This window comes from Nycticebus coucang, chromosome 9 (assembly GCF_027406575.1).
Source record: "Nycticebus coucang isolate mNycCou1 chromosome 9, mNycCou1.pri, whole genome shotgun sequence".
In the NCBI taxonomy this organism is placed as follows: Eukaryota; Metazoa; Chordata; class Mammalia; order Primates; family Lorisidae; genus Nycticebus; species Nycticebus coucang.
This window is the reverse complement of record NC_069788.1, coordinates 311,484-329,233: the sequence shown is the minus strand read 5'-3', so window position 1 is coordinate 329,233 and position 17,750 is coordinate 311,484.

Sequence of the window (17,750 nt, the reverse complement as noted above, 5' to 3'; positions counted from 1 at the left end):
ATAGACATTTACAGAATGTTTCATCCAACAGCTGCAGAAAACATTTTTCTCCTCCAGCTCATGAATCATTCTCAAAATAGACCATATGATATGTATACCATGGAATACTATTCATCCCTTAAAAAAGATGGAGACTTCACATCTTTTGTATTAACCTAGATGGAGTTGGAACATATTCTTCTTAGTATAAAATCACAAGAATAGGGCGGTGTCTGTGGTTCAGTGGGTAGGGCTCCAACCCCATATACCGAGGGTGGCGGGTTCAAACCCAGCCCTGGCCAAACAGCAACAAAAAAAAATAGCTGGGCGTTGTGGTGGGTGCCTGTAGTCCCAGCTACTTGGGAGGCTGAGGCAAGAGAATTGCCTAAGCCCAGGAGTTGGAGGTTGCTGTGAGCAGTGTAACACCACGGCACTCTACTGAGGGTGGTAAAGTGAAACTCTGTCTCTACAAAAAAAAAAAGAAAATCACAAGAATAGAGAAGTAAGAATCCAATGTACTCAATTCTAATATGAAGGTGGTAGATGAGCTAATACAAGGGGCAAGGTCGGGGAATGAGGGAGCAGGGAGAGGGGAGGAGAGAGGGAAATGGAGGGTCACAGTGTATGGTATACCTCTTGAGGGTGGGACACAATTATAATAGAGACTTTATCTAACAAATGCAATCAGTGTAGCCTAATTCTTTGTATCCTCAATGAATCCCAAACAATAAAAAATAAATTAATAAAGTTTTATCAGAATCCAGCCATTACCAAGTAGAAATAATGGCTTGCAATAGAGAACATATAGTCCTTAAAGACTAAAATATTCATTCTCTGGGCTTCTAAGAAAAAATTTGCCGACCCCAATCTATAGATTTAATGCAATCCAGTAAAAATCCATTGTTAATTATATTGTTGCTTTTACTTTGTTAAGGTTTACAACATTTATGTGCTCTTCTGTAATCTTAATTCATATAGTTATTAAAGGTGTAAATCTTGGGGGGGGGAAGACTATATGTTAGGTTACAAAACAGGCCTTAAAATTTAATAAAATTTAAATCTTATCAGGTATTTTCTCTGACCACAATGGAATAAAATCCTTTAGCCAGACTAAGAAAAAAAGAGAGAAGACCCAAACAAACAAAATCAGATATGAAAAAGGAGATGTTACAACAGATACTACAGAAATGCAAAGGACATTAGAGACCACTATGAACAACTACATGCCAAAAATTGTAAAACCTAGAATAAATGGATAAATTCCTAGACACATACAACCTACCAAGATTGAATTAGAAAGAAATTCAAATCTTAAATAAGCTAATAACAAATAACAAGATAGAAATAGTCATAAAGTTTCCCATCAAGGAAACACTCATAAGCCTCCAGGCACAGTGGCGCATCCCTGTAACCCCAGCACTTGGGGGGCCAAGGCAGGTGATTGACTGAACTCACAGGTTTGAGATCAGCCTGAGCCAGAGCAAGACCTCATCTCTAAAAGAAATAGCTGGGCATTGTGGCGGGTACCTGTAGTCCCACCTACTCGGGAGGCTGAGCCCAAGAGAATTGCTTGAGCCCAAGAGTTTGAGGTTGCTGTGACCTATGATGCCATGGCAGTCTACTAAGTGTACCAAAGTAAGACTCTGACTACAAAAAACAAAAACGAAAACTCAAGACCCAATGGCTTCACTGCTGAATTCTACCAACCATTCAAAGAAGAAATAATACCAATCCTGGTTGAGTATTCCTAAAAATTGAGGAGGAAGGCGTACTCTCAAACTCATTATATGAGAGCTGTATCACCCTGATACCAAACCCAGACTAAGATGCAACAGAAAATGAAACATTAAGATATTATCTCTAATAAACAGACATGAAAATATTCTCAACAAAATACTAGCAAACAGAGTTTAACGACACATTAAAAAGATTATTCAAGGGGCGGTGCCTGTGGCTCAAAGGAGTAGGGCTCCGGCCCCATATGCCAGAGGTGGTGGGTTCAAACCCAGCCCCAGCAAAAAACTGCAAGAAAAAAAAAAAGATTATTCAACATAACCAAGTGAGATTCATCCCAGGGATGCAAACATGTTTCAACATATGCGAATCAATCAGTGTGATGTCTCTTACCCACAGAACAAAGAACAAAAATCATGTAATCATTTTAATTGATGCTGAAAAAACATTAGATAAAATTCAACACCCTTTCATGATTAAAAAACTCTCAAAAAACTGGGTATAAAAGGAAAATACCTCAACACAATGAGAGCCATATATAACATCTAGGCCTTTCCTCCAAGAACTGGAACAGTTTGCTTTCCACCACTGTTACTTAACATAGTACTGGAAGTTCTAGCTAGAGCAATCAGACAAGAGAAAGGAATAAAGGGCATCCAAATGGGAGAGAAAAAATTCAAATTATCCTCACATACATCCTCATATATACCATCTTATATTTAGAGAAACCTAAAGATTTTACAAAAAAGACTATTAGAACTGATAAACAAATTCAGTAAAGTTGCAGCATACTGGGAGGCACCTGTGGCTCAAGGAGTAGGGCACCAGCCCCAGATACCAGAGGTGGCGGGTTTAAACCCAGTCCCGGTCAAAAACTGCAAAAAAAAGTTGCAGCATACAAAATGAACATACAAAAATCAGTAGCATTGCTGTATGCCAACAATAAACAATCTGAAAAAGAAATCAAAAAAGTAATCCCATTTACAATAGCTACAAATAAAGTAAACTTAACCAAAGAAGTAAAAGATCTCTACAATGAAAACTATAAAACATTGATGAAAAAAATCAAAGAGTGCATGAAAAAGTGAAAAGATACCCCACACTCATGGATTGGGAGAATGAGTATTGTTAAACCGTCCTTACTACTCAAAGAAGTCTGCAGATTTGATGCAATCCTCATCAAAATACCAAAGACATTCTTCACAGAAATAGAAAATATAATCCTAAAATTCACATGGAACCACAAAAGATCCATAATAGCCAAAGCTATACTGAGCAAAAAGAGCAAACTGGAAGAATCCCATCAACTGACTTCAACTTATACTGCAGAGCTGTGGTAACCAATACATGGTCCTGGCACAGAAACAGGCACATGGATCAGTGGGACAGAATAGAGAACTCAGAAATAAATCCACACATCTATAGAGAACTTACCTTCCACACAGATGCCAAGAACATACAGTGGGCAGAGAACAATCTCTTTGATAAGTAGTCCTGAGAAAACTGGCTCTCCATATGCAGAAGATGAGACTGGACCTTACCTCGTTATATACAAAAATCGAATCAAAATGAATTAAAGACTTAATCTGAGATGTGAAATATGAAAGTACTAAAAGAAAACATTGGGGTAATGTTTCAGAACACTGGGCAAGCACCTTTTGAGTATTAACCCCCAAGTCATAGGCAACCAAAACAAAACTGGATAAATGGGATCAAATCAAGCTAAAAAGCTTCTGTACAGGGAAGGAAACAATACTTGAAGTGAAGAGACAACCCTCAGAGCAGGAGAAATATTTGCACACTACCCATCTGACAAGGGATTAACAGCTAGAATATGTAAGGAGCTCCAATCACTCAACTAGGGAAAATCAAATAATATGATTTTAAAATGGGTAAAGGGGCTGGGCACAGTGGCTCACACCTGTAATCCCAGTACTCTGAGAGGCCAACGCGGGAGGATCCCTTGAGCTCAGGAGTTAGAGACCCATCTGAGCAAGAACAAGACCCCATCTCTAAAAAATAGAAAATCTAGTTTGGTGTTGTGGTGGGTGCCTATATTCCCAGTTACTAGGGAGGCTGAGGCAAGAGGATCACTTGAGCCCAAGAGTTTGAGGTTGCTGTGAGCTGTGACACCACAGCGCTCTACCCAGGTGACAGTGAGACTCTGTCTCAAAAAAAGAAAGAAAAAAATCCAGAATCTTATTCAAATAAAAATGCCACACAAGTGCTGTGAAGAAGAACAGAAGGGACACCAGCAATCTTTGAAAGCTCAGGATAAATAAATGCAAGGTGTGCCCTCTTACAGGGAAAAAGAGCAAATGTGGAGGACAGAGCGTGGCAGGTCCAACTGAGATGACTCTGCAAAGTGACATTATAACAAAGAAGCTCAGTTTTTAAATTATTCATCAACTTAAAATTAATGATAAAAGATTAAAACACACATGGAAAATGGTTGCTTTCAGACACCAATCTTATATCACATTTTGATGCTCTAAAGTGATTAAGCAATTTTCACTTACATTTTTAATAGCTATATGTTCATTTTTAATTATGTAATTCACAAAAAACTTTATAATTTTGGATCCCTAAAATTCAAATAAATTCCAGATGTTATTCAGTCTAAAAGAAATGTTAAAGGCTTGGCACCTGTAGTACAGTGGTTACAGCACCGATCACATGCACCGATGCTGGTGGGTTCGAACCCGGCCTGGGCCAGCTAAACAGCAATGAAAACTGTAACAAAAAAAATAGCCGGGCATTGTGACAGGTGCTTGTAACCCCAGGTACTTGGGGGACTGAGGCAAGAGAATCACTTAAGCCAAGAGTTTGAGATTGTTGTGAGCTGTAATGCCACGGCACTCTACTGAGGGCAACATAGTGAGACTCTGCCTCCAAAAAAAAAAAAAAAAGTTAAAAACTTTGTGCCTCAAAGGATACCATCAATAAGGTGAAAAGACAATCTACATAACAAGAGATAATATTTGCAAATCATATGTCTTCTAAGGGGTGTGTATCCATAATACAAGTAATTCTTGCAATTCAACAAAAGGACAAATAACCCAATTTAAAATTAGGGGAAAGATTTGAATAGCTATTTCTCCAATAAGATAAACAAATGGCCAGTAAGCACATGAAAAGATGCTCAATACTAATAATCATTAGAGAAATACAAGTCATAAACAGAATGAGATAGAGTCTCACCTGCCAGTACTTTGGAAAACAATTTGGCAATTTCTTAAAACGTTAAGCATAGTTTCTGTATAACCCAACAATTTTACCATTAAAGCAAACTGAAAACACATGTCCATACAAAAACCTCTCCCAGAATGCCCGTGAAAACATTATTTTTTTTTTCTTTGAGATAGTCTCACTTTGTCACTCTCGGTAGAGTGCCATAGTGTCATAGCTCACAGCAACCTCAAACTCTTGGGCTCAAGTGATCCTCTTGCCTCAGCCTCCCAAGTAGCTGGGACTACAGGTGACTGCCATCATGCCCAGCTATTTTTAGAGATGGGGTTTTGCTCTAGCTCAGATTGATCTCGAACTCCTGAGCTCAGGAGATCCTCCCACCTCAGCCTCCCAGAGTGCTAGGATTATGGGCATGAGCCACCATGCCCAGCAAAAATATTATTTTTAACAGGCAAAAATAATCTAAGTATCAAGCAGCTGATGAGTGGGTAGATAAGGGGCACTGTATCTCTACAATGGAATATCACTTAGCCATATAAAGGGATGAGAAGCTGATGTGTGCCACACCCTGCAGGGACCCTGGAAACACCAAGTTCAATGACAGAAGCCCATCCCAGGACCACAGACTGCATGAATCAACTTATACTAAATGTTCAGAGTAGTGAAATCCACAAAGGCAGCAAGTAAATGGTGAATGCTTGTTCTGGGGAAGATGGTGGAGATGGAAAGCACTCATGGGAGTTTCCTTTGGGGGTGATGAAAATGTTCTAAAATTGATTTGGTGACAATGTGCAGCTTTGTGGATATGCTAAAAATGACTAAATTATATACTTTAAAAAGGTAAATTTTTTGTATGTGAATTATATATTTTGATAAAGCTTTTTACATGTTATAAAGTAGATTACATTTCTGTCTCTTCGGAACACCTGAGGTGACTAGCACTGGAAATGCAGCTCCCTAGGGGTTGGTTCTGGGACAGGCTGGGGTTGGGCAAAGGGCAGAGATAATAAAATCAGGTTAATCTTATATTAGCAATTCTCCTGAAAATGGGATTATGTTCCTGACCTATTTTAAAGCCAGTCAACCTGAAAGCTTCTCAGCTAAAAGAAGTCCAGGACTATGCGATCTTGTGAAACGCACAGAAGCCTAAGGAAGAAGAACACATAGGTTAATAATTAAAGCACCTGTCAGCTCCGTGATCAGGAGCAAGACACTCTAACTCTCAAGTCTCTAGCTGGCCCTTCTGTAAAATGGAGAAAACAAAAATACCTACTGTGCTTCACAGGGTTGTTGACACAATTAAATGACATCCACAGGCACACAGCGCCAGGCACAGGGAAGTGTGCAGCAGGCTCTGGCTACCCTTGAACATCCGCCTGGATTATTCTGCAAAGGGAAGCGAGGGCCTCAGGTGTGCTGAAGTCAGCCCTCCTTACACACCAGCTGAGCGCCTGGATGGGAGGCGCTCCACATCCCTGGAATGTCCCTGGAGCCCGGTTACCACCCACCAGACACCCAGCACTTTCCAGTCCACCACTGACGGGGCAGAGACGTCGCCTGCCTTGCTGTCCCACTGTCCTGCCAGGAAGCTCCTCTAAACCTCTCCTACAAAGGTCTGGCACAATGATAGGAGATTTCTGAAATCCTCCTATTTCTATCCCGGAAAATCCTAGAAATGGTTCCTTGCTGACTACATGTTAGGTTTGACAAATGACATTTCTTTTTAACTTTTTTTTTTTTTTGAGACAGTTTCACTTTGTCGCCCTCAGTAGAGTGCCAGGGTGTCGCAGCTCACAGTAACCTTAAACTCTTGGGCTCAAGTGATTCTCTTGCCTCAACCTCCCAAGTAGCTGAGACTACAGGTGCCTGCCACAACACCCGGCTATTTTCTGGAGACAGGGTCTCGCTCTTACTCAATCTGCTCTCGAACTCCCGAGCTCAGGCAATCCACCCACCTCGGCCTCCCAGAGTGCTGGGATTACAGGTGTGAGTCACGGCATCTGGCCTCTTTTTAACATTTTGAAGCATATCATTGAAGAACCGGCAGTCTCAAAGTTCCCCTTTAATATATAATTGGTTGAAATTAAAGGGATTTCCTTAAAATAGCCAAATCCTTGCTTTATTTACTGTGTGCTTGCTGCTGCCATCAAAGAAAAATGTTTATTTTTCAAGTCGTTTTTAGAAATTACAAAGACAGTCAATGTTTTGGAAATAAAAAGTCTTGTTATTAATATATAAAAGTTGTACTTATGTTAGAGATATACATGCCCTGTATACACAGGGCATGAATGGTTAAAGCAGGGTACATACGATATCCGTCACCTCGGACGCCTGTCTTCTCTTTGTGCTGAGAACATCACAAATCTCCAGCTGTTTTTTTTTTTTTTTTTTTTTCAGTTTTTGGCCGGGGCTGGGTTTGAACCCGCCACCTCTGGCATATGGGGTCAGCACCCTACCCCTTTGAGCCACAGGCGCCACCCCAGCTGTTTTGAAATACGCAGCAAGTTATTGTTAACTATGATTTCCTGTGGTACTAGGGAACACATGAACTTATTCCTCCTCTCTAACTGTATTTTCACATCCCTTCATGAACTCAGAAATGGTCTGGAAGGGAGGGAGGGAGATAAGAGACACAGAACAAAGAAAAAAAATTGCCAAACAAAATTTTGCATGAAAAGAAGCACTTGGTGCTCTTCTGCCCTCAGAGCTGGTGGTGTTTCCAGAGTGTCTTAGTTTGCTGTTTTCATAATAAATGAACCTCTTTGGGTCGTTACTGCTCACTGCCACCATACAGACTAGAACTGACTTGTCACCCTCCTCGTCACTCCTCCTGTCACTTTCCTGTCACCTTCCTTATCACCCTCCTGGTCACTGCTCCTGTCATCTTCCTATCACCCTCCTTGTTACCCTGCTTGTCAGCCTTCTTGTCACCCTCTTTGTTACTCCTCCTATCACTCTTCCTGTCATTACTTGTCACTCTCCTTGTCACCCTCTCGTCACCCTCCTGTCACACTCCTTGTCACCCTCCTTATCACCCTATTGTCATTTCTCCTGTCATCTCTCCTGTCACTCTCCTTGTTGGTCTTGTCACCCTCCTTGCCATCTTCCTTGTCACTCCTCCTGTCACTCTTCCTGTCACCCTCCTGTCATTCCTCTTGTCACCCTCCTTGCCATCTTCCTTGTCACTCCTCCTGTCACGTGTCCTGTCGCCCTCCTATAATCCTCCTGTCACCCTCCTTGTTACCCTCCTTGTCACCCTCCTGTCACCCTCCTGTCACTCCTCTTATCACCCTAAAGTTTTCTAAGGCCATAGAGGCAGCACCCTTATCACCCTTATAGAAGCAGATCATTAAATTACTGTATTTTGAAAGGATTTTTTCAAGAAACGGGAATGGCAACATCATGGACAGCACTTGTCCACCACTCAAGAGAAGGGAAGCCTTAAGAGCATGTGGAATTATGAGCGGAAGTTTTACTTTTCCTAAGTGAGAAAGAAAACTCATTCTTGTTCTCTTGGAAAAAGAAAGAAAGAATATCCTTTATTTGTATTCCTTCCAGTTTTTTTGTAATTATATGAACAAAATAAATCTTTTTACCAAAAAATCCAAACTCACCATTCTGGATACTGTTGAAAAATGTCATACTTTCTTAGATACGGGCCAATATTAACCAAAAAAGAGAGAGAGCAAGGACTGGAATCTTTTTAACTTTTTTTCTAGAAACGTAGATTTTAATTTATTTTTTATTTTACCTTATTTTATTTATTTATTTATTTATTTATTTTGAGACAGTCTCATTTATTCACTTGATTGAATGCCATGACATCATAGCTCACAGCAACCTCAGACTCCTGGGCTCAAGCGATTCTCTTGCCTCAGCCTCTCCAATAGCTGGGATTATAGGTGCCTGCCACACGCCCAGCTATTTTTAGAGACGGGGTCTTGCTCTAGCTCAGGCTGGTCTCAGACTTGTGAGCTGAGGAGAGCTGCCCACCTCAGCTTCCCAGAGTGCTGGGATTACAGGCGTTGAGTCACCATGCCCGGCCCTGGATTTTATTTTTTAGAGCAGTTTTAGCTTCACAGCATAATTGAACTGAAGATTTCCCAGATGTTTGTCCCCTGACACACACACAGCCAATCACGCTGTCAACACCCCCTCCAGGGTAGTGCCTTTGTCACAGCTGATGAAATCACATCAACATTATATTGTCACCCAAATTCCATATAAGTAAGGGTTCACACTTGGTGGTGCACATTCTCAGGTTTGGACAAATGTGTAATGCCTGTACCCACCATACAAGCAGAGATACGGCAGCCCTTCTGCTCATATAGCCACGCGCGGCTCACAGAGCAATTTCACTCCCCTAAAACCCTCTGCTCCACCACTGGTCCCTTATCCCTCCCAGCCCATGGCAGCCACTGATCTTTTCCCTGTCTCCAAAGTTCTGCCTTTTCCAGAATGGTACATACAGCAGAACCTCCGAAGCTGACCTCCTCCCTACACTGACCACCTCCTCAGACCGACCTGATTTTCACAGACCAGATGTGCACCCCCTGTGCGTGTCAGTACAGGAGGCCTCATGCTTTAGGTTGACCACCTCCCTGTGTTGACCAGACTGTTAACAGTCCCCTAGTGGTGACCCACAGAGGTTCTGCTATACTTGGAATCTTAGCCTTTTCAGGTAAGCTTTTGTCACTTAGTAATAAATAATACACATCTAACGTTCCTCTATGTCTGTCATGGCTGACAGCACATTTCCTTTTAGAACTGAATGATATTCTGTTGTCTGGACATGCTGCAGTCTTTTCACCTACTCATCTGCTAAAGGGCCTCTTGGTCACCGCCCAGTTTGGGCAACTATGCAGTCAAATGCTCTACCACTGAGCTATACCGCCCTGGGCAACTATGGATAAAACTGCTCTAACCCATCCATGGGCAGATTTCTGTGTGGACATGGGTTTCTTTTTTTTATTATTATTTATTTTTTTGAGACAGAGTCTCAAGCTGTTGTCCTGGGTAGAGTTCTGTGACGTCACAGCTCACAGCAACCTCAAACTCTTGGGCTTAAGTGATTCTCTTGCCTCAGCCTCCCAAGCAGCTGGGACTACAGTTGCCTACCACAATGCCTATTTTGTTGTTGTTGTTGTTGCAGTTGTCATTGTTGTTTTAGCTGCCTGGGCTGGGCTCAAACTGGCCAGCCTCAATGTATGTGACTGGCACCCTACTCACTGAGCTACGGGTGCCACCCGGGACATGGGTTTCTAACTCATCAGAGTAAATAACAAGGCACACAACTGCTAGATTGTATGATGACAGTGTTCTGTCTTTTTTTTTTTAGAGACAGAGTCTCGCTCTGTTGCCCTTGGTAGAGTGCTGTGGCATCACAGCTCACAGCAACTGCCAGCTCTTGGGCTTAGGTGATTCTCTTGCCTCAGCCTCCCGAGTAGCTGGGACTATAGGTGCCCACCACAATAAAGCAGGGTACATACGATATCCCAGCTATTTTTCATTGCAGTTTGGCTAGGGCTGGGTTCGAACCCACCACCCTCGATATATGGGGCCAGCACTCTACTCACTGAGCCACAAGTGCTGCCCTCTTTCTTTCTTTCTCTTTCTTTCTTTTTCTCTTGCTCTCTCTCTTTCAGACAGAGTCTCACTCTGTTGCCCTTGGTAGAGTGCTGTGGCATCACAGCTCACAGCAACCTCAAACTCTTGGGCTGAAGTGATCCTGTTGCCTCAGCTTCCCAAGTAGCTGGGACTACAGGCGCTTGCCAGAATACCCGGCTATTTTTTAGACGGGCTCTCACTCTTGCTCAGGCTGGTCTCCAACCTGTGAGTTCAGGCAATCCTCTGCCTCAGCCTCCCAGAGTGCTAGGATTACAGGCATGAGCCACTGCACCCAGCCTATTTGGCCTATTTTTAAGTCAGGTTGTTTATATTATTATTGTTGAGTTTTCAAAGGATTTTTTTTTAATATTTTGGGTAATAGTCCTTTTTTTCTCTTTAGCAGCTCTCTGTCATCAAAAGGTAATAGTTCTTCATGAGATGTATTTGCAAGTATTTTCTCCCAGTCCATTTCTTGTCTAGTCACTATCTTCACAATGTATTTTAAAGGCAGACATTTTAACTTTACTGAAGTCCACCTTAATAATTCTTTCTTTCATGGTTCATGCTTTTGATGTTGTATATAAAACATCACCACCATACTCAAGGTCATATTCTGTTATTTTCCACTAGTTTGATGGTTTTGTTTTTTACAGTTAGGTGTGTGATTGACTTTGAGTTAGTTTTGGGGGAAGGTGTAAGGTCATCTGTGTCTAGATCCACTTTACTTGCCTGTGGATGTCCAGATGGCCCAGTCCCTGTCATTGAAAAGACCACACTCTCGAGCAGCACCTGAAGCTCAAAGGAGTAGGGCGCAGCCCCCATATACCAGAGGTGGCGGGTTCAAACTTGGCCCCGGCCAAAAACTGCAGAAAGAAAAGAAAAGACAAGACCACACTCTCTCCACCATGGCTGCCCTCCTCCTTCGTCAAAGATCGGCTGATTGTACTCACATGGGGCTGTCTCAGGACTTGCTAGTCGGCTTCATGGACCTATTTGCACACTGATCTCCTGCCAGCACTGCAGTCTGGACTATTACAGCTTCGCTGTAAGTCTCAAAGTCAGGAAATGTCAGTCCTCTGACTTTGCTCTTCTCCTCAATATTGTGTTGGCTGTCCGGGGTTTTTATGCTTCTCCATATAAATGCTAGAGTCAGTTTGTTGCCTTCCACAAAATAACTTGGTAGGATTTTGAGTGGGATTGCATTGAACCAATATATCAAATGGGGAAGAAATTACATTTTGAAAACAATGTCTTTCTATCCATGAATATGGACTATCTCTCCATTTATTAGTTCTTTGATTTTTTTAGTCATAATTTTATAGTTTCCTTATGTACATCTGGCATGTATGGAGTGGGTGCAGTAGTTTACACCCATAATCTCAGCACTTTGGAAGGCTGAGGAGGATCACTTGAGGCCAGAAGTTCGAGGTCATAGTGAGCTGTGATTACACCACTACACTTCAGCCTGGGTGATAGAGGAAACCCTCTGAGAAAGAAAAAAAAAAAAGGACCTGTTACATATTTTGTTAGATTTATACCTAAGTATTTCATCTTTGGGGAGTGCCAATATAAGTAGCATTGTATTTTAAATTTCAAATTCTACTTACTTACTGCTGTATTGATTTTGTGTGTTATCCTCATGTGTGTGATTGCTTCCTAGTTCCAGAAGGGTTTTTGCCAGTTCTTGCAGTTGTTCTGTGTAGACAAATGTAACATCTATGAACAAAAACAGTTTAATTTCTTCTTCCCCCAACAGTACTTTCATTCCCTTTTCTCACCTTCTTGCAATAGTTATGCTTTTGGTGAGGGGACTCTCTGCTGCTCCTGATCTGAGTGGGAAAGCCTCAGGGTCCTAGCTGCAGACTATTTGTAAGCACTCTTTATCAAGTTGAGGAAGTTCCCCTCTGTTTCTGGTTTGCTGAGATTATTTATGGTAAATGGATGTTGGGTTCTGTCAAATGATTTTTCTGTATCTATCATCACAATCCTATAATTTTTCTACATTAGTCTGTTGACATGATAGACTACACTAATTGATTTTTGGATAAATGTTGAACCAGTCTTGAATACTTGGGATAAATCCCACTTGATTATGGTGTATAACTCTTTTTAAACATGTTTGGATTAGATTTGCTCATCTTTTAACTTTCAAGTGCTGGAGGATACACTTTATATCAGAAAGGAAATAGATGTGAATCCATGACTCAACTTCAATGTCATCTGCCTAGATATAACCTTTGAACTTTTAGACTTCTGAAGTGTTCTGAGTGTTTTCAGACTTCTCTTTTCAAAGAAATAAGCATTATCAAAACCTCTCAGCAAGATGAAATAAAAGAGAAGTTCCTTAATTTCATACAGGCATACAAAGCACCAGCAGTGGTGTTTCATCTCTTGGAGAAGAATTTGTCCAGTGTATTTTCACAGGAAAACCTTCCCCCACAAAAAAAGAAAACACACACACACCCCTTCAGAAAACATCACCCTTTATTGTGAAAACAGTGAACACTTTCTAACTTTGAGAACAACCGAAAGATGTCTACTATTACTATAATTTCTAGTTAAAATTGTACTGAAGATCTTCTGCTGATGAGCTATTTGCCTACCCCAGACTACAGGATACAAAAGCATCAAATATAGAGAGACTTGTAAGCCGTGATGTAAATGACGACCTAGTCAAAGATGGATGCATTGATATTTAGGAGAAAAGTTGCCTATGACTGGGATTTAACTAAAATGTGGTGTTCTCTGAAAGAAACCTGCCCATCTTGGCCTTGTAGTGACCTATGGAAGCTTTAATTCCTTTCACAACAGTATCAAGTATTATCAACACTTGTGATCATCAAAAAAAAAAGTCAAAATCATCAAATATCCAACAACATGTGTGTTACTTTGTCAAAGACTGCCGCATAGTTTAATTCTCTATTTAATCTAAGCAGCTGCTGCTTTCACACAAACGCCTGTAAAAAATAAAATTTAGATTACCTTGCCAATATTTTGAAAGTGTTTGGGGTTTTTAGTATATTAATAAGAATGCATGTATTATCATTTCATAGATTTTAGAAATACTTTGATAACTGTGTTTCACTATACTAATTGTCCTCTGTAAGCAATGTTTTTATTTTATACATTTAAACCAGTGGTTCTCAACCTTCCTAATGCTGTGGCCCTTTAATACAGTTCCTGGGGGTCACAACACACAGGTTAAGAACCACTGATTTAAACACATTATATTGAGATCGCCCGTGGGCTTCACTGGATTGCAAAGAAAAGCTCACAAACCTCTGTGCTAGGAAGGACTTGTCCGTGTTGAAAACAGCCTGATAGCCTAATAGCTCACAGCTCTTCCTGAAAAGGAGGTTGGGAAGGAACTGACTTTTTGAGGGTGGCAGAAACATGCCTTCCAGCCTCCAGCTTGATTAAGGCCTAAATTCAGCCTCACAGCACTAGAAGCCAACTTGCTGCTCCTTCTAATGCAAATGACTTGTCTGTAACTGGGATTAAGGTCAAAAAGCTGCCTAAAATCCTACTTGCGCCTGTAGGAGACATAGTCCCAGACACAGATTCGGCCATTTCTCCAGGGATCCTGCTGCCTTCTAGTGCAAACAGTGCTGCCAGGTTGGAGCAGAGGTGGGTCACAGGGTCACCTGTGCCTCAGCTGTTCCAATCCAAGTGCTAACCTGTTTTTTTCCCTAAAGAAATGATTTCATATAGACATTTACAATCTACTTGGAGCAATGCTCCTACTAAAATTCTTAATTCTAAACCAAATATCTTATGCTTATCCTTTTCCTGATAAAATTAATATAATTATTTACTTTTTTCTTTTTTTTTTTTTTTTTATAGAGACAGAGTCTCACTCTATGGCCCTCGGTAGAGTGCCGTGGCCTCACACAGCTCACAGCAGCCTCCAACTCCTGGGCTTAAGCGATTCTCTTGCCTCAGCCTCCCGAGTAGCTGGGACTACAGGCGCCCGCCACAACGCCCGGCTATTTTTTGGTTGCAGTTCGGCCGAGGCTGGGTTTGAACAGGCCACCCTCGGTATATGGGGCCGGCGCCTTACCGACTGAGCCACAGGCGCCGCCCAATTATTTACTTTTTTCAATAAGTTAAAAATAACAAAATCAATGCAAATATCAATTCTGAATATGGTTGAAAACTTCCTAAAATGTCTCTTTATCTTAGAAGGCCACTGCTTTTAGCCACTAATAGAAGGGTCTCCTCTATCTTGAGATGATGAAAAAATTGTAGCAGATCTGATTCTACACAATGATTTATTTGTCATCACGCTCTGGCCCATTTATAATGACTTAACACACAATTTTTAAAAGTACCCTTTGAAATTTAAAAGCATTTAGTACAAAATCCCCAAATTTAGAAAAAAAATAGTAAAAAATAAATCTCATTCAAAACCAAGCATATTGCTAAAGAAAAGCTTGGCTCATAGTCCTTGCTCTTCTCAGAATGCCTGTGGGAGAGTTTAAGAGACTGGCCTCCAACCTAAGCTTCTTACCAATGTCCTGACTCCTGTAGCATCTCTTGTGCTGTCTGGAGCAGCACAGGCCCAAGGAGCTGCAGGAGGACAGTAACAGAGCACTCAGTGCGCCCGGGAGTTTCCTTTGTACTTCTCAAGCTGATGGAGAGAAGAGAAATATGTCCTCCTCTGTGGTTTAAAAATATAAAAGTGAAATGTCCTTTGTGCCCACTGCCGAGGGCTTCCTGTCCTGCCTGTCCACTCCCTTAACTCCCTTGGCCCAGCAGCAAATCTAACCTCCTTAGGTTGGTCCACAAGACCCCGTGTAGCTAGGCCTTTGTTCACACTGTACCCTGCACACAGAAGCACATCAGATCACGCAGTTGTGTGGCTCCTGCACCTGCATTTGCGTGCTTGTTGGCAGGGGCTGCTGTTAATGAAATACCTCAAGCCACTTAAGCAGGAGAAGTCCACTGTCTCAAAGTTCTGGACACTGGAGGACCACAGTGGAGGGGCCTCAGCAGGGCTGTGCATCTTCTGAGCACTGTGCAGGAGAACCTGCCCCATGGCTGCCCCCTAACTTTCAGTGGTCCTCGGAATTCCTCAGCCTGTACATGTAGCACCCTGACCCTGAGGGCAGCTGCAGACCCCCCCGACTTTCTCCCTGTGTGCCTCTTCACATTTCCTTCCTTCCATGTGTGTCCTTCTCTGTGTCCAAACTTCCCTCTTTTTAAGGGCACTGACCACATTTGATTGAGGCCTACCCTCATGACCTCACTTTAACTTGATGAACTTCACAGCACAGAGATGACTAGCTCTGTGGCACTGGGGTCAGGGCTGCAGCAACCTTGTTGGTGAGACACAGCTGGACCTGGAGAGCTCAGAGGGCACGTCTGTTGGGTTCTTACTTTAGCCTCAGAGCCTCCAGGATGCCTGGCATGTGTCAGTAATACCTGCTGAGTAAGTGAACAAGCAGGTGACCATCCCAGCTTCTTTTCCTCAGATCAAATAAGGGGGGCTGTGCATACACTGCGGGCAAAGCCCTGAGGGGCTTTGTCTGTGACTCAAGCACAAGGACAGTTCTGCTTGGAGTCTGCCCTAATTCTAAAGCAGAGGGGACTGCAGACTTGAAAAGCAGACACTACCTACACCGCAGGAGTTTGGAACAAAAGTTATTTTTCACCCCAACATATGGAGGGTTTCATGTGGAAGTTTCTCTAAAGAACTAGTAAATAAATGGGACTGTGGCCAACAGAGACCACTATGCAAGACAGACCTCACGCTGCTTCTTGCTAATCAGAGGACAAGGTCCCACATGCTTTCTTTTAAGAATTACAACAGCTCTCACATTGATCCTCTGACGTAAAATGGATTAAGAACTTTTATCCACTGTGGGAGGCCAAAGTGGGTGGATCGCCTGAGCCCATGAGTTTGAGACCAGTCTGAGCCAGAGCAAGACTTCATCTCTAAAAAAAAAAAAAAAAAAAGCTGTGCATTGTGGCTGCACCTGTAATCCCAGGAGGCTGAGGCAAGAGAATTGCTTGGGCCCAAGAGTTTGCTACTGAGGGTGACAAAGTAAGACTCTATGTCAAAAAAAAAAAAGAATTTTTATCATTTTCCTGTGCACTGTTCTTTCCCCTCCTGATGATTGGTGAAATCTAACAGAATGATGTAATTTAACCCTTTGGACTCAGAATTCGGCAACATGGGCTGCACAAGGCAGTGGCAGAATGGGGTTTGGAAGCCAAAGTGATGTTTTAAAGGTTGTCCACCTACAGACATAGAAGATCTGTCCCAGGAATGTCGACGTCCTGCTGCCTGTATGGGGACATCACAGAGCCTACATGGAGAGAAGCAAACTCCCTGTTGCTTCTGAAGGAAGCTGGGGGGAGGATGCGCTGTGGGGGAGGGCCAGACCTAGTTGGGGGAGGGCAGCCTGCTGCGCCTTCTACTATGGAGGGAGGCTGTGACCCAGGAGCTGCACCCTGAGCTATGTCTGCCCCAGGGTGCCAGAGAAGGAGGCATGTCCCAGCTGAGGTGACAGAGTCCTCATGCCCTGCAGATTTTACCCGACCCTGAACACATGCATTCTGCAGGGCCTGGGTTGGTTCGAGCCCAATCCATTCTCTTGTTTGTGGTTTGTGAAAGGGGCTAACGTACACTGATGGTCCTCCTATGGCCATACAGAGACCACAGCAAAGTTGCAAGAAAGGACTCTGGGCTTCTGTAGCCACCTCAGAAATCTCCAGACAGGGAACAATTCCTTGGGTGTCAGAGATGGCCAGCAGGACAGTAGGACACAAACATTCTGAGTGGACGGAGGACCTTTATGTGAAATAGGGTTATAAATATAAAAAGAAAAAAAAATCCTATCCACCTAAGGAAACTTGAGCAATCAATTTAACATATTGACTCTCTATTTTATGATTTTGCAGCATTATTCACAATAGCCAAGATACAAAGTCAACTTACACGTCCATCAATGGATGAATGGATGAGTGTACACAGTGGACACCAATCAGCTCTTAGAAGAAGGAAAGTCACTTGGGAACATGGATGGAGTTTGAAGTAAGCTAGCCACAGAAAAGCAAGCATGGACTCAGAGAGACAAAGTGACCACCAGAGGCTGGGAGGAAGGTGACTGGGGTGCGTTGGCCTAAAAGTACAAAATTCCAGTTAGACAGGAGGACTGTGGTTGGTAACGATGTATCATACACTTCAGAATCACTATGAGAGTAGATTTTGTGTTCTCCCCAGAAAATGGCAGCAG